We start from the raw sequence: 26,011 nt of genomic DNA, 5'->3' as shown, positions 1-26,011 counted from the left end.
AATGTATTTATTCGAAAGGGTGCCCAGCAACACAGTGAAAGGTAACATGGAGATATTTTAATATAGACTTTTTCTTGTGCTCTTCACCTTCATCAAGACTATATTATGTTTATATTTCAGTTGATTAAAACATTGGGAAAACCATACATTTGATTTCCGTGTGGGCTGCATGGTACAAGTCCCTCAATGGCCTTTAATTGAAGCAGTTAATTATTACCTTACAAATGCTAAAGGCAAGAAAGTGCTGATGGATTGCTATCTTAAGTCTTGAAAGCCTGCTAAAAACAGATGCTAGAGTTATCCTGGCCAATATCAATTTTATATATAAAGTATCCAGCTGTTAATATGAATGTCTTAATAAACATTTAAATAACGTGATTCTGTTTCAAATTTTATGCTTGTTTTTGTTTTTCTTTTATTATCTTTTGATAATGGTTAAGGGATTTATAGTTGGGCATGGTTAATGCCAGGTTAATGGTCAAGTTTGTTCTCAGAGTCAGTATTTATAACTCCAGTTACTTAAGGACAGGAGTCGAGGTCTAGAGCCTGAGTAATTTAAATGGCTGGAGCTGAGAGAACATCATGGACAAAACGACATTTAGTGGAAAATCTCAACAATAGGCATATCTTAAAATGATTGAATTATTTGTTAAAACATAATATGTCTATATGTATTTTAAAAAATTATCTGTTGTGTCGTAAAAGAAAATGTAACTAATTTTAACACAGAATACAAACATTTTTACAGCCTAAAAAGAGAAAAATAAAATTTTAGAAAAGATTTTGACTATTTACAAAATGTAAATATTTTGCTAAAAAAAAAGTCATGGAAATAAAAATTGTGTTGCAACAGTGCATAACTAAATCAGAACAGAACAGCAATTCCTTCATTACATAAGTTACAGAAAGACTTGATATTTCCATGACACCAAGAGATGCAAAAACCAGGGTGTAGCACTAAACAAATGGTCCCGGCTTAATAGTTTGACTTTATTTAAAAATTTACAAAACAGAATTTAAGTGTTATGTAAATGTAAAACCCAGTTAGTCAGTGTTACACGCACATTGGGTTGGGAGAGAATAAAACTGCTTTCGGCAATGTCACAGTCACGGAATCTCAGACCTGTCATGAACTTCAAATAACATCTACTCCAATGACTTTCCTGATTCTTGCATCTTTCTCATAACTTCCCAGCCTATCAATCAGCCATCTAAACTTTGTCCATGTATCTCTAGTGGTGGAAGAGAATAGTTGAATGGTGCTAAGTAGAAAGTTCAGATGATTTTAGTCAACTATTCTCATGTTTAATTTGCTATGATGCTATGAAATATCAGTGTTATAAAGAACTGTGGAATGAGAGCATAGTTTTGGAGGGATTAAAGTAAGTCAAAATAGGCTGCTGGCCCAGCGGCCAAGTGGTAAATCTGAGAAGGTTGTGATAATAAGGGTAAAATAGATAATTGTTATATTAAAGTGCATGTAAAAGTTTAAATATAGCAAGAGAATGTGGCATTTGTAAGACAATTTATGATTTCATTTCACCACTGAAAATCAAGAAGTATATTAGTAATTGAAGATCAAGTGTTAACACTGATAACTGATCAGAAACCGGATGAGGAAGAGAATGCAACTGAAATGTCCTCCCAGTTTTTCTGGACTCTTAAAGGATAATCTTGACTGGGGAAGTTACTGCCTCTGGCTTGGCTGGCTCCATCATTCTGGTTTTGTCCAGACCAACTGGAAATAGAAATAATTGTGTGTTTATCTTTCTTTTTTTTTAGGCTAGATGCAATGGTCCGTTTTTGAACAAGGCATCTTATTAAGATAAAAAGGAATGTTTTGTTTTTTTGTTTTCTTTTTTTTTTTGCTTTTAATCCTAGGAAACTCTGTTTAAGACCTATGTTTCTTACTTATAAGTAAATTTTACTGATTTTTTTTTATTAAAAAAAAGAGAACATCTCTCTCATGCGAAGTTAGGTATAGGGAATATTTTGCCTTATCCGAAAAGTAATTTAGATGCTGTGGTTGTGAGCTACATTATGGCCGAGACTTCATCAGTGCGTATTGCGTACATGCTGTGTGTCCGACTCTAAGCTACCAGCTCCTAGAAAGAAAGTAAAATAAAAACCATAGTCCTGGAAAACTAACTCCTTATTTCCTGCCTAAGAAGGCATATGTATGTGTGTGTCTGTGTGTCAGTGTAGGTGTGGGTGTGGGTATGGAGTATGGGATGTGGACAGGTATTTGCTCAACCCACGACAAGGAGGTGCCTCAGGCTAGAGCAGTTTTTTACCCTTACGGAAAGAACATTCTAAGAGCTAAGTGAGAAACCAAAACCCAGTAAGAAAGAGTTGATAGGGTTGATGGCTAGAGTTGACCAACCATGTGCGGAGTTGCTTCAGGATTGGGTCTTTTCTAGGTAAAAGCAAATGTTGAGGCTGAGTGAGAGTCAGAGTCAAGTAGAGGAGCAATAAACAGTGAGTCAGCGTGAGGAAGAATAACCCTACGTCATCACTGAGTTTGGATTTTGCTATCCGTGGCCAGTTATAACTTGGTATAGAAGGGGCAGTCAGCCATTGTAAGACTCCAAAACAGCAGAGGACTTAGTTAAGAATGTTGTTATATAAGAAGGGGTGGTTGGGGGGTGAGTATCTGCAAACTAACATGATTATTTCTTAACATATATCATTTTACATATATATATCACACACATATACATATATGCACACACACATACATATGTATATGTAAAAAATTATTTTAGGTTCTAGAGTTTTTCATTTAAAATACTCCTCAGAGCCCTTATGAAGATAATGATGGTCTTATTGTCATTTTTTTTTTAATTTTGGCACCCGGGCTAACATCTGTTGCTAATCTTTTTTTCCTCTTCTTCTCCCCAAAGCTCCCCAGTACATAGTTGTATATTCTGGTTGTAGGTCTTTCTGGCTCTGCTATGTGGGACGCTGTCTCAACATGGCCTGATGAGTGGTGCCATGTCTGCACCCAGCATCTGAACCAGCGAAACCCTGGGCAGCCACAGCGGAGCATGCAAACCTAACCACTTGGCCACAGGGCTGGCCCCTGAAATAATTTTTTAAAGATCTTTTTAGGGGGAAAAAATAAACCTGTAAAAGAAAATAGCATCTATGCATTTGGATATGCATGAAATAAATGCCTTCAACTATATTCCTCATGGATGTCAAGCAACAAGATGGTTTCAATTATTTAATACACCATCTTGTATTACAAATTCAAACACCAGAAGGATATTTATTTGAAGGGCAACCAGATTAATGTTGTTAATTATTTTAGAGCCAGCCCTGATGGCCTAGTTGCTAAAGTTTGGCGCTCACCACTTCAGCGGCCCAGGGTTCACTTCCTGGTCACGGAACCACACCACCTGTCTGCCAGTTGCCATGTTGTGGCAGTGGGTCACATAGAAGAACTAGAACAACTTAGAAGTAGGATACGTTGTAAGGATATGTACTGTGTACTGGGGCTTTGAGGAGGAAAAAAAAAAAGAAGATCGGCAACAGATGTTAGCTCAGGGTGAATCTTTCCCTGCAAAATAAAAGAAAAATTATTTTAATTATCCTAAAGCCATGAGAAAGGATGACATTTTCCAAGCTTGTTTATACTCTCTTGTTCTGCTTCTACATTCAGATCTCCAGTGTATTATCTTCTCTGGGGGCACTGTTACATTTGAATGGCCATATACAAGTTTCAAATTTTCCTGGATTTTTTCCAGCTCCATTATGATTTCTTGCAATTCGTGGGGCAGCTGAAATAAGAAGAATAGGGAAGAAACTTACAAGAAATTATCATTAAAAATCTCAGCAGATATTTCATTAATAAAAAATTTTAGGAAAATGTGACAATGATAGCATGTCTGATCGAGTTTTGATTCTAGAGAGGGGGAAGAGAAGCAAAAGCTAAACAGATACATTAACATAATTAAAGATTTTAGTAAATACCAATAAATAGGGTGCTATGGTAATGAATTACTGGGGAGGCCTAATGAGACAAGGCTGGTTAGGGAAGATTTCTCAGAGCAGGTCATTTTTGAAGTATATCTTGAAGAATGAAAAGAATTTGACCAGGCTAAGAATGAGAAGTTTGGAGTTCCTCCTGGTCCACAGAGGGCTCCCTCACATTTCTGCTCCTTAATTCATGGTTTTCCTTGAGCCTGGCATGTCTGTCCCACTTCTCCCCCACAGCCTGACTCAGACTTTCTTATGCTTTAGTATTCAGCTCAAGCATCTATCTGCTAGGAAGTTATTCCTGAATCTTTGTTTTTGTTCTCCAGGATGTGTTAGATACCCTTTCTCAGTGTTGCTTTAATATCCATAAATATCTCTCTTAACAGACTTCCCTATTACACTAAAATGAGCCTTTACTCTGTCTCATTCCTCTTTATAATCCTAGAATCTAGCACTTTGCTTCATAAATTGTGGTTGAAAAAATGAGAGATTATTATTCACGAAAACTGCGAATGAAAGCTTTGAGCCATGAGACAGCCAAGATGCAATAAAACCTTTTAACTGAAACTCCTCCAGGCCCAAACTATCAACAGAAAAGTACACTTTTTAACCTATCTTTTCTCTCTCTCATTTCTCACTTTCTTTGCTTGGTGAAGGGGATTTTTCTTTTCTTCCATAAATTCATCATTTTTCTTCATCAGAGCCTATATACATTGGAAGAAGGTAAAGAAAGAAGAGCATAACAATGAATTTTTCACTATTTAAACATTGTTGTTATCTTTATATCTGCTTGTTTTTGAAACAAAAGAAGATACTGTAAAATCAATTATGGTCTCTAAAATTTGAGTGAATTTCTAGGGTATATTATTAAAATTATGTCTGTAGGCTAGAATAAAAATTGAGTGAATTATTAGCATAGAGATGATCGATTCAGCTGTAGCATTTGGTCAAATTAGTAGGCGACCACAATGAACTGTTAATTCACCCTGTAATCTGGAGGTGAAATTGAAGGTTTTAATTCAAGTTTTGCTACGTCAGTTTATAAACTGACCCTATATTATTAAATTTACTCAAGTAGTTTTCTCTCACTGTCTCCATGGTAGGGAGAATTGCTGCCCCCCAAAGATGTCCTCGCCTTGGATGTCCTAGTCCCCAAAACCTGTGAATACGTTAGGTTACATCGCAAAGGAGAGCTAAAGTTGCAGAAGGAATTAAGGTTGCCAATCTACTGACCTGAAATTAAGGAGACTCTCCTGTATTGTCTGGTTGGGCCTAATGTAATCACAAGGGTCCTTAAGAGTGGGAGAGGGAGGCAGAAGAGGAGAGTCAGAGGCGGAGATGTGATAACAGAAGCAGCGTCAGAGAGATGCTATGTTGCTAGCTTCAAAGTCAGAGGAAGAGGACCACAAATGAAGGAATTTGGATGGCTTTAGAAGCTAGAAAAGGCAGGAAATGAACTTTCCCCTGGAGCCTCCAGGAAGGAATGCCACCTTGCTTGACTCCACCATGTGAGTCCAGTGAGATCTGTTTTGGATTTGTGACCTGCAGAACTCTAAGATAATAAATTTGTGTTGTTTTAAGTTACTAAGTTGGTGGTAATTTGTTATAGCTGCAATAGAAAATGAATACGGTCTTCACTCCTCAAAGCTAAGTTTGAAAAACAACTCAAGAGAAAAATAACATTGCTATTTAGTCAAGTGCATTGTTAATTTCATAATTGCATGAGAAGTTTTTTTTTTTCAGTGAGGAAGATTGGCCCTGAGCTAACATCTGTTACCAATCTTCCTCTTTTTGCTTGAACAAGATTGTCCATCAGCCAACGTCTCTGCCAATCTTCCTCTATTTTGTATGTGGGATGCCCCCACAGCATGGCTTGCTGAGTGGTATATAGATCTGCACCCAGGATCTGAACCTGCGAACCCTGGCCGCCAAAGCAGAGTGCGCGAACTTAACCACTATGCCACCAGGCTGGCCCTGGTATTTTAAATTAAAATTGCAAGTAAGGGGTATAACTTCTCATACTGACTCAGGTGAGATTATTGAGAATTAGGTAAGCTCCCCAGCCTAACCTTCTAAATCTCCCTTCACATTTCTCTCAGATGAGTCCTGTGCCTTACAACGTGGGACTGCCTCAGAGTGTAAAGAAGTTTCAAAAGTGACTTGCGGCTGTGAAAGTTCTTTGTTTCTTCCTCCAGGACACCATATCAACACTGACACTTGAAAAGATACAGAATTCTATAAATTATCTACCACTCCGTGTTTCAGCCTTTTAAAAACATAAATACATGATTAAAATAGTAGTTTTCTGCAAACAAGAAAAAAAGTTGGAATCACTTCATGGCAGCCATATTAAGCATTACTCTTTAGCACTAGGATAAGAATCTTGAAGGCTGAGAAAGAACTAGCCTGCATGTGTTATCTGACTTAAAGAAAGTTGCTGCAAATAGTTTTGAACCATTTCCCTTCCACAAACTGACAATGAAAACAGCAGAGGGAAGAAGAGAAGAAATGTGTGGATAACACAGCAGTAACGAAGTTTAATATTAAAACGGAGATGTTTGTTTTCCAGTGCTCGTTGTAATCATCTCTGTGGGCCTATTTAGTATTTTATATGAAATTACCTTTCTGGGAGATGGTTGCCATTCCGATGCTACCTTCACTGTACCTCGCCAATGTTTGTTCTTCTGCGCTATTTGGTCATGATATGCTCCCAACAGTCTCTTCGTATCTTTATTTTCCTCTCATGGTCATTCTCTATAGATGAGAAAGGATTGGAGGATCCTTGAAAAATACGTTAGCTAAACATAAATACGCTCCTTACTACTTGGGCGTATTCTATAGGATGAGACCTCAACAAACCCCTTATTGTAGAGAGAGACAGTAACTGTCAAGGTCACCTGTTTCTTATTATGCTGTTATTACGAACAAGAGGAGGAGCTGGGAACTCTGGATCTCATGTCTCCACGTACTTGAGCATGGGTGGCAAGTCACTTTTCAGCCCAATGGAATCAACACCGGCCTCGAACTAAATGGTAACACAACAGTGTTCTGTGGCCGGGTCTTGATTCCACAGATATGCTCACATATTGGAAAGGTTACCTTTTGGCTTCAGAAATCTAATCTCAGCAGCTTAAAAGCAGACCTTCAACAGAAGGTAACCTTAAACACAAACCCCCACTAGGGTCTGTACACAGACAATTTTGTTTTGACAATCTTTCCTGCTCTTTCAAAGCTTATGGGGATTTTGCAAATCGTGCTTTATTTAGTATTTCTCTGTAACTCTCTGTAAATGAGGAGAATAATAAATTTAGTGATAGAGATGGCTCAAATTTGGAGAGACTGGAAAAGGATCAAGGTCTTAAAGAAACAGCAGTAAGTTCTCTTATGTAGGCATATCTCCTGCTGAATTCCATATCATGAGCACCACTGATTGTCACATTTTTCATATCACAATATCTGATTTTTATATCTCTATCTATTAACATTTGGGGATTTATTTTAAAAAGTCAGCAGGAAACTAGAAATAGAGGCACAAATTTACTAAGGAACAGGTCAAATGCAGTGTCTCAGCAATCGTAAGAGAATCAAAACTCACATTTCTGGGGGCCAACCTGGTGGTGTAGTGGTTAAGTTTGCACACTCTACTTCGGTATCCTGGGGTTCACAGGTATGGACCTAGCACCAATTGTCAAGCCAGGCTGTGGTAGCATCCCACATAGAGTAGAAGAGATTTGGCACAGATGTTAGCTCAGGGCCAATCTCCCCCACACCCCTCCACACACACACAGAATAAAAACCCTCACATTTCCAAATTTCATTGAGGGAATGATTAAAACTCACTTTTACTTATTTGAAATGTTTTTATACATGGAAGACTTTAGAAACTGAGTATGAATTAACATGAACATTTATTTCTCCCCACTAGAATATAATCTCCGTGAAGGAAGAGATTTTGCTTCGTTGGCTCATTGCTGCATCCCCAACACTTAGCATCTTGCCTGGCCCAGAATAGATAACTGAAAAATATTAGTTGATTAGTTCAATAAATTAAAAAGAGTCTGAAACAGTTAGAAACTAATGAATATTATGAAAAAAACTTAGTTGCACTTCAACTTAATGCAGACATTATTGATTCTTGAGTTCTTCATACCTGGATGAAATTAAAATCTAGTCGTGGTAACTGAGATGCAGATTTACGTGGTTGTTATTAAATACTCACAGTAGTTTACCCGGATTGTGCTCCTATATACAAAAAGAGGATGCCTTTCAATTGTATCAACTCTCCTTGCCTATCCTCAGCATTTGTCAGGCTTATGTATATTGGGGCAGGAGCGAAAATGTGGATAACCTGTGTTTTTGTGTATGTTTGCATGCATGCATATTATGTGTGTATTTGTCTAGATATCATCCCACTTATAGACCCACAAGATAAGTAAGTTCTTAATGCTTTTAGAGGTAGGATCAGATATGCGTGCTTTCCTCTACACTGTTGGTCAGTAGAGGGAGCTGTCGTCTGCCACTGCAGCATGACTGTGTAGGTACAGATTCATTTTCTGTGAGAACCTGAACCTCAGTAGTACCTTTAACTGAAATAAAAACTATAGATTTTGATCGGTAGATGTGCCAATAGGCCAATCAGACAAATTAAGACCTAGGAAGAAGTAACATAAGACACATCATAGCGCATGTTATACTTTTGAAAAGAAAGATGGTTCTAATGCTAGATAATAAATTGGGTCAGTGGTAAATCATTAGCACTTATGTACAATAGCATTGCTGTGGTAGAAAAGGTGTATCGTTCTTCAACCTTCTTTTCTCATAAACTTCATTGCTTAATTATTTGTTTTTGTGTATGTTGCATTTGGTTCATGTCCTTGGTCATCTGCAAAAATTCAGAGAAAAAATATAAAAATTAAAAGTAGGAAAAGAGAAGCTCGTATGACATATAAACTAACTTTTTAAAGTGTAACACAATGCTTTCAAGACTCATCTCAAAAATTTTTGTCGTCTACTATGTATAGGCTCTATATTAAACGCTTTTCAGATATTTTCTTATTTAATTGTCAAAAAGCATCTTCACAATTGGTCTTCTTAATCAAATTTTACAGGTAAGAGAATCACTATCTCGAAAAGATAGACTTCTAAAGTCTCACACTACTAATAAGTGGTTAAGTTGACATTTGAACATCAATCTTTTGACTCTAATTCCTACGTACTTATCTTTTCTTCTAAATTACTCCTCTGATCAATTGTTCACCCAGTTCTGGTACAAGCCAACTACATGGGATTATTCTCTCTTCAGAGATAAGTTTCCTCTTCCTCATTCTCACGGACTCTACTTGAGAACAAAATCTTGCTCAACTTCACCATGTGGTAAAGGCTCTGATGGCACTCTAAGAATCTGTTATCTTTATGTTAAGAAGTCTAAGGAGAGCCTGCTGTTCTGCTCTGATCTGGTCTGGCCTGGCCTACAGCAGAATGTTCTGGGAACCTGAGGTGGTCAGTGTTTCGTCACCTGTCTAGAATGTTTGGAACTGACAGAGACTATGAGGTTGATTCATCAAGAAGCTGACTAGGGAACAATAAACAAAACCTGTCCACATATCCCCACTGTGGCTTTGTTAATGATATTGATTTTGCATTTACTACAATGTCTAATCATAATGCCTTATGATTGCATTTTGGGTGTAAGAAAAGATGTTCTTTTTTTTTTGGAGGAAGATTAGCCCTGAGCTAACTGCTGCCAATCCTCCTCTTTTTGCTGAGGAAGACTGGGCTGAGCTAACATCCATGCCCATCTTCCTCTACTTTATATGTGGGACACCTACCACTGCATGGCTTTTGCCAAGCGGTGCCATGTCCGCACCCGGGACCCCAGCCGGCGTACCCCAGGCTTCCGAAGTGGACGTGCGCACTTAACCGCTGCACCACCAGGCCGGCCCCAGAAAAGATGTTCTAAATCCAAACCTTTCATTAATCAAGATTACCATCAGCATATGTTATTCAAAAACTAACTTGGGTCTTATTTGTCGACACTCATCAAAATGGAAGGTGAGTTATTGAATAATTTCATTTAATTATTGGAAATCGCATAGAAAATGTATCATAATAAGCATAAGCTCTGTTTAAATGGAGTCATTATTCATAAATTTTTTTGGGTGTATTTATATAATTGTTTGCCAAAGACATTATTTCATAATGAGCTTATTGTAAAGATACTACTATCTATATTGGCAATTCTTACACTTTGATTTTGTGTGTTATAGGTGGGTTCTTATCCTATTTTTAACATGTAATCTCCAAATTAATACCACTGTGATTTTGTTCATCAACTCTTGCTTAACCTGACCTATATTATGTCCAACAGGTTGAATGACTAGTCTCTTAAAGGTAGTTAAATATTATTATATTAATTTTATTATTTATTTAAAAGTGCAAAATGGGAAAAAAGTTTTCAAACGGGAAAAAAAACAGCACCCACTTCATAAGGTTGACGAGTTTAAATGACTTCATATGAGGAAGGCAACTAGAACTTGGCCTGGTACAAAATAAGAACTATATTTATCACTTTTATCTAATTTGACTCAAATATTTAGATGTTTATAAATCCTGAGCAGCTCACATATTCATTTAACGTTTATTCTTTCAGCCTCTATTACATGCCACGTGTTATACTAGATTCGAGGGCTATATCCATGAACCAAACAGACAACGATGCCAGCCTTGAGTTTTTACTTATACCAATTGTTATCATTGTAGCCTCTCCAAAATTCCAGCTTATGAAAAATATTATTTGCTAGTTCAAGATTTTTGCTTTTTAATCTTAGTGATGTGTCTAGTTGCAGAAATTGGTAATATCTCTAAATCCAATGCTCTTTGCCTCACTTCATACTATTTTTAAGCCAAGTACAGCACCTAACACAGACTAAAGGCTTATTCCATGCCGCATTTCCTATGTTACAAGAAATTATTGCCTCATGACCTACATTAAATATTTATATCGATTACAAGGTGCATCTCAATTTCAAAAAAAAGTGAAACTGTGAAAGAGAAAAGGCACCTTAGCACTGAGAAAATATAGTATTTCTATTTTTATTATTAAAGATTATATCATCAACTTGACGTAAATATAATCTTTCACAATGTAACACAAAGCAAAGAATTTGTTGTTATTGACAACCAGAGTCATTCAATACAATAATTAACAAGATATCTCATAAGATTTTTAGCCAAGTTACATAGTATATAACAAATTGAAAGGTTTCAATTAATTTGGAAAATTTAAATAAAATTTACTTCAAATGAAATTGGAAAAAATATTTAGTTGCATGTACACATAATTTCCACAGGATTTTTGGATATTCTATTCAAAGTGTCTGGTTTTTTCTAAGTGACTCCAAATATCTATAATCTGCAATTATGGGCTACAAGGTTGGTATATTGAACAAATGTTTCGGATATTTAATTAGCTCAGTTGACTTTCCGGGTGTATTCTTGTTCACATTTGTTTTTTATTTTTCTGTATGAACTAAATGGTACGTATACTCATTCTTGAAAATTCTGGAAGGTGAATAGTGGCATTCTTAAATTTTGGAATTGCAAATGCCTTTGGACATCACTGTTCCAATATTCCATGATCTACTGCATAAGAATGTGCCACAACAGGATAACCAAACCTGACTTGTGAGACTATTATTACTTTTATTTTCATAAAGATTTCCCACATCAATCACCAAACATATACTTATTGCTATATTTATGACCACCCCCAGGTTACTTGGCAACACTACCTAGCAATGAGGCAGTGCAGACTTCGCTGACTTGGTCCACAGCTGTTCTGGAGAAAAATGTATTATTTAACAGTTCGCTCTAGGATTTTATTCTGCAGATGTGATTAAATTGTTAATATCCCACTGCAAGTAGCCTAGTGATGAAGATCTTGTCGAGAAGGAAAGGTAAGTAATCATTAAAGAATATGAGTAAGAAGCCACGATGGAAAATTATCCCAACTCCAGGCATTATTCAGTGATTTTCAAGTGCATTCTTGTCTACTGATTCTGAAATTAAAAAATTCTCGATAGGTAATGCTGATGTAGGATATATTCAAACTCTTTGGAGGAATGGAAATTACCTTTACATTTAAGGAGGGATTTACCAGGTTGAAAAAAAGGTGTTATCTTTCATCCAAGGCGTCATTGAGCTGGTGTTTTAGGGATATTTAAGGTATCATCAGTCTGGAAGACATCCCTTAAAAGAACACTACAAAGTATCTTTGTTATTGAGCTTGGTTTTACATATTTACAAAATGTTTGTAAGAGCACACACTTGTTTATTTTATTTGCTTGGTTTTCTAGGATGAATTTTGTAGTGTTAGTTAGGTAGATGTCAGTCAATGACTCAATGGGTAAATGTTAAAGAATTGCCTATATGCCTAGATTCTCTGTATACACTTACATACATTTGTTTCTACACAAATCAGCAAAAACAAAACAAAACAAAATACGTTTGCTGGACCCTGTTCTTTCATAGAGAATGTACTTACCTTGGTGATAGAGGACATAGCTAAAGCATTTGGAATATAGGGCTGCTTTCTTGGGAAGACTTTCAGCTCAACTGGTCTCTGAGTATCTTCATTAGCTACTTTCAATTTGTTTTCATAGGCCACTGTTGGTATAAAGTTAAATAAAAATAAACATAATGAAAAATCCTGGGTTGCTGAGAAGCATAAATAAATAAATAAGTAAACATTTACATAACTATAAATTTTTAAACACTCACAAATCACATTAGCACTTTCTATTCCAGTATTTTTCTTGTTATTCAAGATTTTTATCAGCTATTGCTCAAATAAGTAACATATCTACATTTGATTCATCAATGAATCATCAGTGAATTATACATTTATTTGCATAATCACGTTCATGATTACATTGAAGAGTCATTCTAAATACTAGACTAAGAATCCTTCTAAGAATTCAATGCTCTTTCTATTTACTAGTTTGACTTACATATATATGCATTAGAATTAGAACACATCACTGCAAAACTCACATAGTTGAAGGTTTGCATCTTACGGATGAAAAAACTGAAGCCGGGAGAGGCTAAATGATTTGCTCAATTCCAAAGCCACTTGATGATAATGCCGTAAACAAAGTTCTGTTTTTCTGACACTGACTTTAATGTCTTTTTCACTAAATTAGATTTTAGAAACATTATTGAGCCTGCACTGATGGCCTAGTGGTTAAAGTTTTGCACACTCCACTTTGGCAGCCCAGGTTCAGTTCCCAGGTGTGGAACCACACCACTTGTCTGTCAGTAGCCATGCTGTGGCAGCAGCTCACATAGAAGAACCAGAAGGACCTACTACTAGAATATGCAACTATGTACTGGGGTTTGGGGGAGGAAGAAAACAGGAAGATTGGCAGCAGATGTTAGCTCAGGGCAAATATTTCCCAGCCAAAAAAAAAAAAAAAATATATATATATATATATATCTCACTTCCTAGTTATTAAAAACAAGTATCAATATATAATTAAAATAAGCTAACTTTGGGAAATCATTGACCTCTTTTTCTCTAGCCTAGAGAAAAATGTATCACATAATGAAGTATTATGTTACATTATTTTTCGTAATTTATATCCTCCTACCATATAGTGGATTCAATAATGTCCCCCCCAAATTCATGCCATTTGGGGCCTCAGAATGTAACCTTTTTTGGAAAGAGCATTTTTGCAGATGTAATGAGATCATACTGGTTTAAGGATGGCCCTAAATCCAGTGACTAGCATCCTTATAAGAAGAGCCGTGCACACACACACAGACACACAGGGAAGACCGTCTGAATATGGAGGCAGAGAGCAGCGTGGTGCAGCTAGAAGCCGAGGAATGCCAATGCTTGCTGGGAGCCACCAGAAGCTGGGAGTGAAGGGAGATCTCTGATACATAAAGTATTATATTCTTTACTTTTCTTTGGTAATTTATGTCCTATCACTACTTCAACAATTATTTGATTCAGCTTTGAATACAGTCTTAAAATTTTGGTGTAACATACACTTGTTTTTACTTTGGTTTTATAATTGCTTTTTACCAGTAAACAGAAATATATTGATATTTAAATACTTACCTTGTATCCAACAACATTGCTAAATACATTCACAAATCCTATAGGTTGACCATAGATTTTTTTAATGTCACTACCATGTCAACTGCATATTATAATGTTTTATCTCTTCTTTTGCAGTTTACATGCCTTTCATTTATTTACTTTGGACCTCTGTCACAATGTTGAACAGCAGCGGTGATAGTGGACATTTTTGTTCCTTGTCTTCTTCTTAATTTCAGGGAAAACTTTCCATATTGTATCATTATGTTTTGATTGCTGTGATGTTTCAGTACTTAAACTTTATCATATTGAAGGAGTTCTGTTCTAACTGTTGAGAGGTTTTGTGTGTCATGGATGTGTGTTAAATTTTATAAAATGATACTTGCATCTGTTTGAGATAATTGTTCTCTTCTATTTTGTTAATTTAGTAAATTACATTATTTTGTTATATTTTTATTTATTTTTTTGTTTTTCATAAATATTGGTACCAGAGCTAACAACTGTTGCCAGTCTTTTTATTTTCTTCTCCCCAGAGATCCCCATTATATTCTAGTTGTGAGTGCCTCCGGTTGTGCTATGTGGGATGCCGCCTCAGCACGACCTGACGAATGGTGCTATGTCCACACCCGGGATCCAAACTGGCGAAACCCTGGGCCACTGAAGCAGAGAGCGCGAACTTAATCACTCTGCCACGGGGCAGCCCTGTTATGTGTTTAATTGCATTAAATTCCTGGAATAACCCAAACTTGGTTATGCTATACCATTCTTTTAGTATCTCTGTATTTCATTTGGCTATATTTTGGTTGAAATTTTTATATGTATGTTCAGGAAAGAGATGGCTCTATATTCCTTTCATGTGATCTTTCTCCTCAGGTTTTGATATCAAGGTTATACTAGCTTCATAAAATGAGTTGGAATGCATACCCTCTTTTTCTAATCCATACAAGAGTTGTAACATATTATTGCCCATTATCTCTTCAGATGTTACTCCCACCATTACCTCTTCTCTGAACTCAAGTTTCACGTATGTTAGAACTTTTCAGGGCCAGCCCGGTGGCATAGTGGTTAAGTTCCTGTGCTCCGCTTTGGCAGCCCAGGGTTCGTGAGCTCAGATCCTGGGCGTGGATCTGCACGCTGCTCATCAAGCCATGCTGTGTTGGCATCCTGCATACAAAATAGAGGAAGACTGGCACAGATGTTAGCTCAGGGACAATCTTCCTTAAACAAAAAGAGGAAGATTGGCAACAGATGTTAGCTCAGGGCTGATCTTCCTCACCAAACAACAACAACTTTTCACCATGTCACTAACATATGTTTCCTACATTATTTTGTATATTTTCCTTCCATCCTTTTCCCTTGAGATATTTTCTTCTGGCCTGTCTTCCATTTCCTGTCTCCTATCTTCACTTGTGAGAACCTGCTATTAAAAGCACTATTGAGTTCTTAATTTCAATTATCTATTTTCTGTTCTAAGATTTTCACTTGATTCTTTTTCTGGTTTCTAGTATTCTATCGAAAATCTCTACCTTACCATCTAATTTCTTAGATTATTATTCTCACTTATTTTGAATTCCAATATCTGGATCATCTGTGTCTCTCTATTGCCTGGCTTTTTTTCTTTTGGTTTTTAGTTACCTGGTCTTGTGTCCTGGCATGTCTGGTAATTTGCCAGAAATTTAGTAGGAAAAATTTAGGTGATAATTTAAGGCTCTTGATATTATCTTCCTCCACAGTGGACTTATTTTGCTTTTGCAGGCATTTACATTAGCAGAAGACCACTTCATTCCAATAAAGCATTGAGGTGATTTAAAGCTGAATTTCATCCTCTATGAGGGCTGATCTCTTTCCAGTTCCCTTTATTCCTTAGAAATAGCTCTTGGTAAGAAGGGTTCAAGTTAAAAGTCTGGGAAGTTTACTAGAGCACTTACTGGTATCTGAACGCTAGCTCATCTCTTTTCTCTCCCACTCCCCTAAGACTTAAAATATCTGCTTGGAATCTTTGCTTCTCCACTTCTCCTTGGAAATTAGCAAAGTGGCACTGAACATATTCGTGCTCCTTTCTCTCCAAGATCTTGGCCCTCGTTTCTTTGTTTGGCATTTATCTGGTTCCTTCAGAGGCTCTTCTATTTCTCAGAAGTTATCTTGTCTCTCTATCTCACCTTGACGTTTTTGTAAGTTCCCTGGGATACAGATGCTTTCCCTCGCTCACTGCAGGTCTGTATTTGGGTAATCAATCCTGATTTAGAGTGCCCCTTTCCAAAACACTGGTCTAAAGTTGCAATTGATAATTTATACCTGTGAACCTCCCACCATCAGGAACCTAGAAGATAATTTTCAAGAAACATGGCACTAGGGAGAGGATGAAGGGAGAGACATTTGTTTTGTTTTGTAACTTTTGCTTTAATTTGGATTTATGAGTGAAAATTCCTATTACTGTATTTAAAAAGAAGACTTTTAGCCTTTATTTATTTTGTTCTGTTGTCCACATATAAGACAGTGAAGGCACTGCATGATTGCTTAAAATGCTTAAACTTTGTATACACTTCACCATCATAAATATTTTTCTTTTGTTCATATTTCTCCAAATCTCTGCCCATAGAAGTAGAATTATTGCTTATTGCTATGGATCAACTATCTTTTGTATAATGAGCTTTTTTTCATTGACAATCCTACTATGAACATTTTTACTTATTGATACTCTCCACAAATTTTAATGATTTCAAAATTTTTTCTATTATAAATAATGCTGCAATAAGCAGATACATAGACAAGATTTTTTCATTCCTTTCCACTATCTTCTTTGAATAAATTCTAAAGATTGAGAAGCAAAAAAGAACAGTAGCTAAATAGGCTTTGAAGAATTAAGAACTTGAATTCCATTCTCAGTTCTACAACATTCAGTTTGACTTTAGGCAAATGATGACTCCTTTCAGGGTACATTTTCCTCATTTGTAAATTGGTAAAAGCAATACCTACCGCTTAGTGTTGGTGTGGAGATTCAATGGGCTAATGTAAAATTAAAATATATATAAGGAAAGTTTTGCTGGTGATGGAGAAGTTTACAGGATAGATTGGGATGATGCTTTCACAGATGTATACTTATTTCCAAACTCATCAAGTTGTAACCATTAACTACATACAGTTTTTTTGTATGTTAATCATACCTCAATAAAGTGGTTTAGAAAACAAATTAAAATTTATTTCTCACCAGATAGTTTTTAAGTCACTCAATAAAGAGTAGCTGTTATTTTTATCATACTCATTCTCATCAATAACAGATAAAAGAATATGAATGTTTTTTGGAAAACGATCTTTTGGTTGACTTGCATCAGTAGAACACCTCTTCATATATGGTTTACTCCTATGTTTGCTCCGCCTTTTGTATATCAGTTCTTGACAGATTTATATTTTATCAGTACAGCAGCAAAAACTGTTTTTTGAATACTCTCTGTAATGATGAGGAAATTGAAACATTCTTTATTGTGCTAGAATTAGTAGGAAGAATAGGCTATTTATATGTTACTTATCTTGGTTTGGGTGTGTTTTATCAAACGTGTTCTGCAAGTTAATACAAATACTTGCATGTTGTGCAATAAAATACCTTTTTCCACAGTTGTATTCTGTTCTTTTCATCTGACAAGCCACCTGAAAAAACTCAGCTTTCTGTTGATGCCAAACCTATCCATTCAGGGCACTCCCAGCTCTTCAACTTCAAAAGGGACAAGTAAACTCAGGTGAAAAACATTCATGGGAGTGTATCTGGAAGCGGTCAAGGTCTAACCTCAGACCAACCCTAAATGAGAGATGTGGCAATAAATTCCACACAGTAAGGAAGATAAAAATACTCTAACAAATACTTCCTCACTATGGCCCAGGATTTTAATGTCTCAGATGAAAGATGCTCATATCCATTGAACAGGGGCAGACTGGAGCAGCTTTATGTGAACAGTGCATAGAAAAAAGTGCCGCCACACAAAATGAGGATGCTGGAAGCTAAAATTTATTGCATTATTTGAGATGCGCCTGAAGGTGCATTTAGTTAGTAGGGAGCAGAAGTTATATCGATTTTACTCTGTTTAGTTGGAAACCTCTCAAGTTTTCAGATCTCTATCATCCAGGTGGAAATATAAAAGGTTTTAGTCATGACCCCAAACTAAGTCATGACCCACTCAATCTGTGCCTACAGAACTTCCATTTTTTTGATGTTGTTAAAAATCTTAGAATTATAAAATACAGTAGCTATTGCATATTGCACATAAAATCCTTGATGATACAACTTTCTCCTCTTACTGAGAGGCAGTTCATTTTGAGAATTAGAGAGTCTGATATTTTTTTTCCTTTGGTGAGGAAGATTGTCCTTGAGCTAAGATCTGTACCAATCTTCCTCTATTTCATATGTGGGACATCACCACAGCATGGTTTGATGAGTGGTGTGTAGGTCCATGCCCAGGATCCGAACACACAACCCTGGGCCACCAAAGCAGAGCATGCTGAGCCTGATTTTTTCTAGCTGTACAAATAGATGCCAAATTGCTTATATCAATACTGTTTCATGAAATGATTTTTATTTTGAGAGGAGAGTGGATGGAAGGGGTAAGTGATGCCTCAGGGCCCAGATACATCCTTATTCCCTAACTCTGGTTTCAATCTGATATTAACCAGGTTAGTTGGCAATATCTGAATGGTGAGGATACTCACAGGAAAGTCATAAAAAGCCAAAAATATTGCTCTTTGTGGGGTACCCCTAGAAATAAGATTGAAGTAGGTAATATTGATCTACACAAAAGCCATTCCACTGTCTTCTCAGGGCCACTCCACTTCCTGTGTCATCCTTTTCCTTTGCCATGAGCTATAAGGACCAAACTAGTTTTTCTCTCCTCTTAAGGACCTGCCACTGTAACGTGGCAGAGACACTTTTCAATCATGAGAGAAAGGTAAAGAAAATAACACACTTGCTAGGACTGACACCATTGAACTGCTCAACAAATGCCAACAGAAGCCTATTTTCAGATCTCTTGTTATGTAAGAAAAGTATCCCTCTGTTCTTGAGCTCCTGTTGGGCACAGTTTCTGTCACTTATAAGTGGAAGTATTTCTCATTGAAATATATATTCTGATCCCAGCCTGTCATCCTGAGAATTTTCTTTAAGTGATTGACCACATTGATCCATCACTATTTGATGTTTTCCTATTGGCTTGGTGTAGCACAATGACAGCTGGTTAAATATATTTTTATAGAAAATTAAAATATCTTGTTAAAAGTCAGAAAAATCTATAAAGTTAATCACTCTTTGGCCCATTTCAGCATTTTATTACTTTTAGAAAAATCATCTTTTATTAAGAGAGAGAGAGTCTTTAATCTTTGCTGAATCCTCTCTGAAAGAAGGCTTCCATCCATAACACAGACCCAACATTAAAAATCCTCTTCATCTATTCTTCAGTTGCCCCAAAGACCCACTCATCACAATGTGGCGACTTAGTCCCAATCTTCTCCCCCACTTTCTAAAATCTTCTTAAATCTCTTCCTTTCAACGAGCCCAATCTCTTGTCTCTCTGGTCTGTGCCTTGTCCCGCTTTCTCTTCTACAAAAACTCTCAGTCCTGAGCAGTGAAAATCAATCAGAGGGGTTTCAACTTACTGGTCTTACTGTTTCCTTCCTCACTCATTATTCAGGCTGCACAACCAAGCCCCATATTAAGGGGACAAAGGAAAAAATTCTCCTGCTATGTGAGAGATGTAAGAGGTTCTGAATATTCATCTGTCATTTTTTTCCCGTACCACAACAAAGGGTAACATGTTTAAAAGACTAAGATATTTAAAAACAATTATTAAGGAAATATAAACAGGGAAAGAAATATTTTATTATTATCAATCACTTCATAACATGACTGATTTTTCCATTCTTCTCTAAGAGGTATCTTCAAGACTTCTCTCTTACATTGCACTAGGTATTGAAAATTCCTAGGTTTGCAATAGTCCCATAAATTTAAAGCAGCACTTGGATGTTTTGTTTCCTGCTATTGGTTTTAAAGGAGAGTATTTGACAGCTTAGCAAATCTTTCTCTGTTAATCTACGTTTAGCTCTCACCTCCTGCCAATTGCCTCTGATTCATCGCACGAAAGGGAAAAAGTGGCTTTTTTAGTCATAAACCTGACTTCATATATCTTGATAGAAACCAAAGGATTCAACACTGAAAGCAAAATCATAAACGTATTGTCCTGGTTTTCGGATTGTATATTTCCCAATCACGAGGTTCCCACTCATGCCTCCCAGAGGCAAGGATGTGTGTCTCCCATTAAGTAATTTCAAACTATGTGCAATCTACATTATTAGTTAGAATTAGAATTAGCTGTCATATTCAAAATGTATCTCTGCTTCTAAACTGGATAGACACATTTCTAGTCACATAGCCTTATCCCTGTTTATGTACTACTGTCACTTTGAGTTGTATATGCATCTTTCAACAATATTAGGACTGGGAAACTGAGCTCCTTAGGACCTCCTCCATCAGAGAATTGAGCTCTGAAGCACTCATCTTCACTGGGACATCAGTAAAGATAGGCTGAGTTAGATTGTAAAATAAACTCCAAATCTCAAGGCTTGGCAAATACAACTTTGCTTCACTCTTGCCCACACAAAGTCATTTGTGTGCCCAGTAGCTCTGTAGGGCAGCTCCCTCCTAAACAGTGACTTGGTGATCAGGGTCTTTTTTTTTTTAATCCTGTAACTTGGCCATTTGGAACTACAGTCACATGACAGGGGGAGAGAAAGCTTGAAGAACTCACACTGGCTCTTAAATGCCTCATCCTGGAGGCAGCACTCCATTGCCGCTCATAACCCATTGGCTAGAAGTAATCTCATTGTCCCAAACTACCTACATAGGGACTTGGAAATGTAGGAAAGCACGTGAAATAGTTGATGACTTCCATGGTCTGTGCCTTAGAACACATGCCACTCTTGAGCCTCAGCAATGTAAAGTCCAAACAATCCCCAGGTCTCTTTTTTCCCCCAACACAACCACCCTGGAAAACAAGAATTTCCACTGATGGAGCTACAAGATAGAAATAGCCTGGATATCTGTAGTAACTGGGAAGGGCACTGCTCTAGAGAGTAGCCAACTTTGTGTGAAGGAGACAGAAATTTTTATATATTAAGCTGGTGAGATTTCAGGGTTCATTTTGTTACTAAAACATAACCTATTTTTCCTGAATAACACAATGGGATTGAAAATGTCTCCTATCTTGCTTTGCTGATCCAGATCACCAATTTTGCTACAAATTCTACCATTTCTATACTTGAATCACCCTTCACCTTTGTCAGAAACTGTTGCTATAATTTTGGCCCTGTACTGATTCTCAGTTGTGTCCTGGCACCTCGGTTCAATGGTCTCTGATGTTTTGATTTATACAGCAGGCCCCTCTGATCCACAGAGGATATGTTCCAAGACCCCTAGTGGATGCCTAAAAGCTCGCATAGTACTGAGCCCTATATATACAGTCACATGCTGCATAACGACGTTTTGATTGAAGATGGACCGCATATATGAGGGTGGTCCCATAGGATTAGCACCCTATAGCCTAGGTGTGTAGTAGGCTATACCATCTAGGTATGTGTAAGTTCACTCTATGATATTCACACAACAAAATCACCTAATGATGCATTTCTCAGAACATATTCCCTTTGTTAAGTGACATGGACTGTACTATGATTTTTTCCCTATGCAAGTGTGGGGACTGGAATTGGCCACCCCAAGATACGTCTCTTTGGCATGAGGATTATTTGAGGCTGATTGCTTTTGATAAACTGGGACAGGGAAGGAGGCTCTGAGGAGTGGAACTTGCTTGCCCTTTGTTAGGAGACATTTACATTGTAAAGGAACTCTCCATCTGTAAAGATATCTCCCTCTGCACCAGGAAGAAGGGGAGATGACCTTGTCTCTAGAAACTCTTGATTAATGGGGATGGCAAGGACTTAAATCTGCATTTTATTGTGCTAGTCTGGTAACCTCCTGTAACTGACTTCCCTCCCCCTCTCAACGTTGGCATTTCTTTAAGGATTAAGCATCTTTTCTTAGGCTAGGAACTGATTGCTGCACTCACTTGTGACCACCCAGCTCAAGACAATAGACCTGCCTCCTGCTACGCCCACTGAGATAGCAGACCCACTACCTGCTGTGTCCATCAAGCACTGACTGTGCTGACAGGGCAATCTTGTGACTATTGTGGGAGGGACATTTCAATCATATGTGAAATATCCTGTTTGGGGGTATATAACCACTCCGTGCACCCCACTTCTTCTGTGCCCTTTCTTCCTTTGAGAAGAAAGGCCCCGGGCCATGGTCCTCATAAAGCTTTGTTTAATTTTCTCTTGCTATTCTGTCTCATGTGAATTTAATTCGTTCTCTGGCCAGACGAACCCACTTTGGATAGAGGAAATGTCTTCTTCCCCTACAGTTTGGCGACTTGGATGGAATAAAATTTCACTGGCTGGACACTGCTTGCTCCTGGACTGCTGTGGCTGAGAGATCCCGGACCCCTGACGAGAGCCGGCAAGAGGTAAGAGTTCTTACCATGTCAGTCCCCCGGGTCTCTGCCGGCAGAGTCCAATGGAAGCAAGAGTGGTGAGTTTTTTTGCTCATGTGAATTTAATTCGTTCTCTGGCCAGACGAACCCACATTGGATAGAGGAAAAGTCTTCCTCTCCTACACAAGCGTACCTTGTTTTATTGCACCTCACAGATATTGCTTTTTTTACAAGACCCTCCATCAGCAAAAAGGTTACAACCTGCTGGTGGCTCAGAGAATGGTTCAAATTTTTTAGCAATAAAGTATATTTTAATTAAGGTACATATGTTGTTTTGTAGACATAATGCTATTGCACACTTGACAACCTACAGTATTCTGTAAATATAACATTTATATGCACTGGAAAACCAAAAAACCAGTGGCGTAGCAGTTAAGTTCGCGCACTGAACTTTGGTAGCCTGGGGTTTCCCGGTTTGGATCCTGGGAGTGGACCTACACACTACTTATCAAGCTATGCTGTTGCAGGCATCCCACATATAAAATAGAGGGAGATGGGCACAGATGTTAGCTCAGGGCCAATCTTCCTCAGCAAAAATGGGAGGATCGGTGGTGGATGGGCTAATCTTCCTCAAAAAAAGAAAGAAAGAAAACCAAAAAATTTGTGTGACTCACCTTATTGCGACATGCACTTTACTGCAGTGGTTTGGCCCAAAACTTCAAGAAGTATCTCCAAGGTATGCCTGTACATACATACCTATGGCAAAGTTTAATTTATAAATTAGGCACAGTAAGAGATTAACAACAGTAACTAATACTAAAATAGAACACTTAGAACAACATACTGAAATAAAGTTACTGTAGATATTAGTACCCTCAGCATACGACTTTTTCTTATTAAATTGAGAACTTTCACATTTTCACTTAAAGGAAGTGCTTTATGGTTTCTCTTTGGCATATCTTAGGCGCCAGCATCACTACTCTTGTTCTTTGGGGCCATTATTAAGTAAATAAAGGTACTTGAACACGAGCATTGCGATACCTCAATGGTCAATCTGATAACGCAGATAGCTACTAAGTGACTAACAGGTGTTTAGTGTATATGGCATGAGTACACTGGATGAAGGGATGATTCATGTCCCTAGCAGCATGGAGTGGGACAACACAATCTTTCATTGCAATGGCACATGATTTAAGATTTATGAATTGTGTATTTCTGGAATTTTCCAGTTAATATTCTAATATTTTCCCTTTAATATTTTGGACTGCAGTTGTCCATGGAAAGCAAAACGGTGGGTGAGGGAAGACTATTGTATGTGTGAATGTGTTTCCTTGTTTGTTGAAAAGAAACAGGAACATATTTTAACCTATCGACCTATGGGCAGCTCTAAATAAACAGCAGTACAATAGATCTCGTTAAACCTGTTCATGCTAGATAAATGACAACCTGGGAAAGTTTATATCTGATTAAGTTAGATTGTTTAATTTCTCTAGAATACTGCTATTATTGAGTTGAGAGTTCATGAGTAGAAATTCTTAGGAAGGCAAAAGAATATACAGTCATCCCTTGGTATCTCCAAAGGATTGGCTCCAGGATCCCTCATGGATACCAAAATCTGCAGATTTTCAAGTCTCTCATAAAAATGGTGTAGTGTTTGCATATAACCTACTCACATGCTCCCATATACTTTAAATCATCTCTACACTACTTATAACACCTAATACAATGTAAGTGCTATGTAAATAGTTGTTACGCTGTATTGTTTAGGGAATAACGACAAGATAATACAGTACAGACGCAACCATTGCAGTCCTTTCAATTCGTGGTTGGTTGAATCCAGGGATGTGGAGCCTGCAGATTTGGAAGGATGACTGTATTTGCATAAACGGTTTTAAAGGTGTGTTAAAACATCACAAGTTCCTTTTTTGTACTGAGCATTAAATACTAAGATTCACGTATATGTTGGATTAGTTTCATTGCACTAAGCAATTAATCATGGCTTACCCTGTCCATATTCTTCATAGCTTTTAATACCTTTAGTCACACAGGATGGACGAGCTTGCATTTCATCAGGAGCAATTCCAGTCAGGGGAGCATCAGGGACAATGACTACCTGTGTAATGGCTCTGATGACAATCCTTTTTCGGTAATCTTCAGCACCTTGAGAGTTTCACTGAATTTCCTGGAGTTGCCAAGATTCTGTAAGCAAATGAATTTTTCATTATGTGTAAAGAAAACCAAATGCTTAAGTTTGGAACTTCTTCAGAAACAGCCAGTCTGATTTTAATTTTATTTTGAATATTTGCATTAAATTTAAAAAGTGGATCTTGAAGTCCTTATATGTTCAAATCCTTACGTTAGGCCCCTAGGAGGTTGAGGTGGGTAAGGTAATAACTTAGGTCTTTCCCTTTAAGCACTCACATTAGTATTTTTTAAATATATTTTTTTCTTTTTTAATTTATCTTGTTAATTTTTTGTTCTTGGGTTTTTCCCCACTTTTATCACATTATTTTTTATTTACATTTACACACAGAGTTACAAGAGTGCATTGTTTAGAGCCATTAAATAAGATAGTATAAATTACATCATAAGGAGAGGAAATTTTAAGCTAACGTAACCTTATTTGGTTCAATCCATAGGTTTTACAAACTACGTAGTCACTGGGATACAATAAAATGAAACAGTGTTTCCTTCCCACATTTTCACAATGAGTCAGTCATGTCACATATCCTTTCTCCTAGTCTTCCGCCTGCAGGTCAGGGCAAGGGTGCCCTGTCTTTCTCATTTTAGAGACTGCTTTATCTGTGGAGCAGCTCCTTAGTTTGATGACTGACTCAGAGATGGCCAAGAGGATAAGGGGTTAGACAGCCTAAAATGTATACTAGTTACTTCCTGATTTGAATTATTCCAATTGTTGGTTTTCTGAGAATATATGAGTAGGAAAATATTTTTCTGGAATCTACTCAACCAAATAATGTGAGAGTCAAGATCCTGTTAACATCAGAGTGGATTTTCTAACACTTCCCTACATTAAACCAAAATTACACCACCAGATTTTCACTTTAATGTAACTAAACTCGGAGACAGTGTTCTTGAGATGGAACCTATTTGTTCCAATTCATCAGTGTATTTTTAATACTCTGATTAAATTGCTGGATTTTTCTTCTTTTTGTTATAGAGAAATATCTCATTTTTCTTTCTTTCTTTCTTTCTTCTTCTTCTTTTTTTTTTTCTTGCAGGGGAAGATTCACCCTAGGCTAACATCTATTGCCAATCTTCCTCCTTTTTCTTTCTTCCTTTTTCCCCTCCAAATCCTCAGTACATAGTTTCATATAGTTCTAAGTTCTTCCAGTTTTTCTACATGAGCTGCCACCACAGCATGGCTTCTGGCAGATGAGTGGTGTGG

General features: G+C 37.1%; 1 long non-coding RNA gene across 1 annotated transcript; it reads right to left on the bottom strand.

The window, feature by feature from the left end:
* Positions 1–2,712: 2,712 nt before the first annotated feature.
* On the bottom strand, positions 2,713–24,800 carry LOC139041688 (uncharacterized). The gene is made up of 5 exons (XR_011497356.1): positions 24,610–24,800; positions 23,280–23,361; positions 12,524–12,645; positions 6,603–8,863; positions 2,713–3,782 (listed from the first exon to the last, which is right to left on the bottom strand). It is a non-coding gene; the product is annotated as an uncharacterized lncRNA (long non-coding RNA).
* Between the last annotated feature and the right edge of the window lie 1,211 nt (positions 24,801–26,011).

Source organism: Equus asinus, chromosome 23, assembly GCF_041296235.1.
Source record: "Equus asinus isolate D_3611 breed Donkey chromosome 23, EquAss-T2T_v2, whole genome shotgun sequence".
NCBI classification, from domain to species: domain Eukaryota; kingdom Metazoa; phylum Chordata; class Mammalia; order Perissodactyla; family Equidae; genus Equus; species Equus asinus.
Note: the sequence above shows the minus strand (reverse complement) of the source record. Positions and strands in the feature narration are given on the sequence as shown.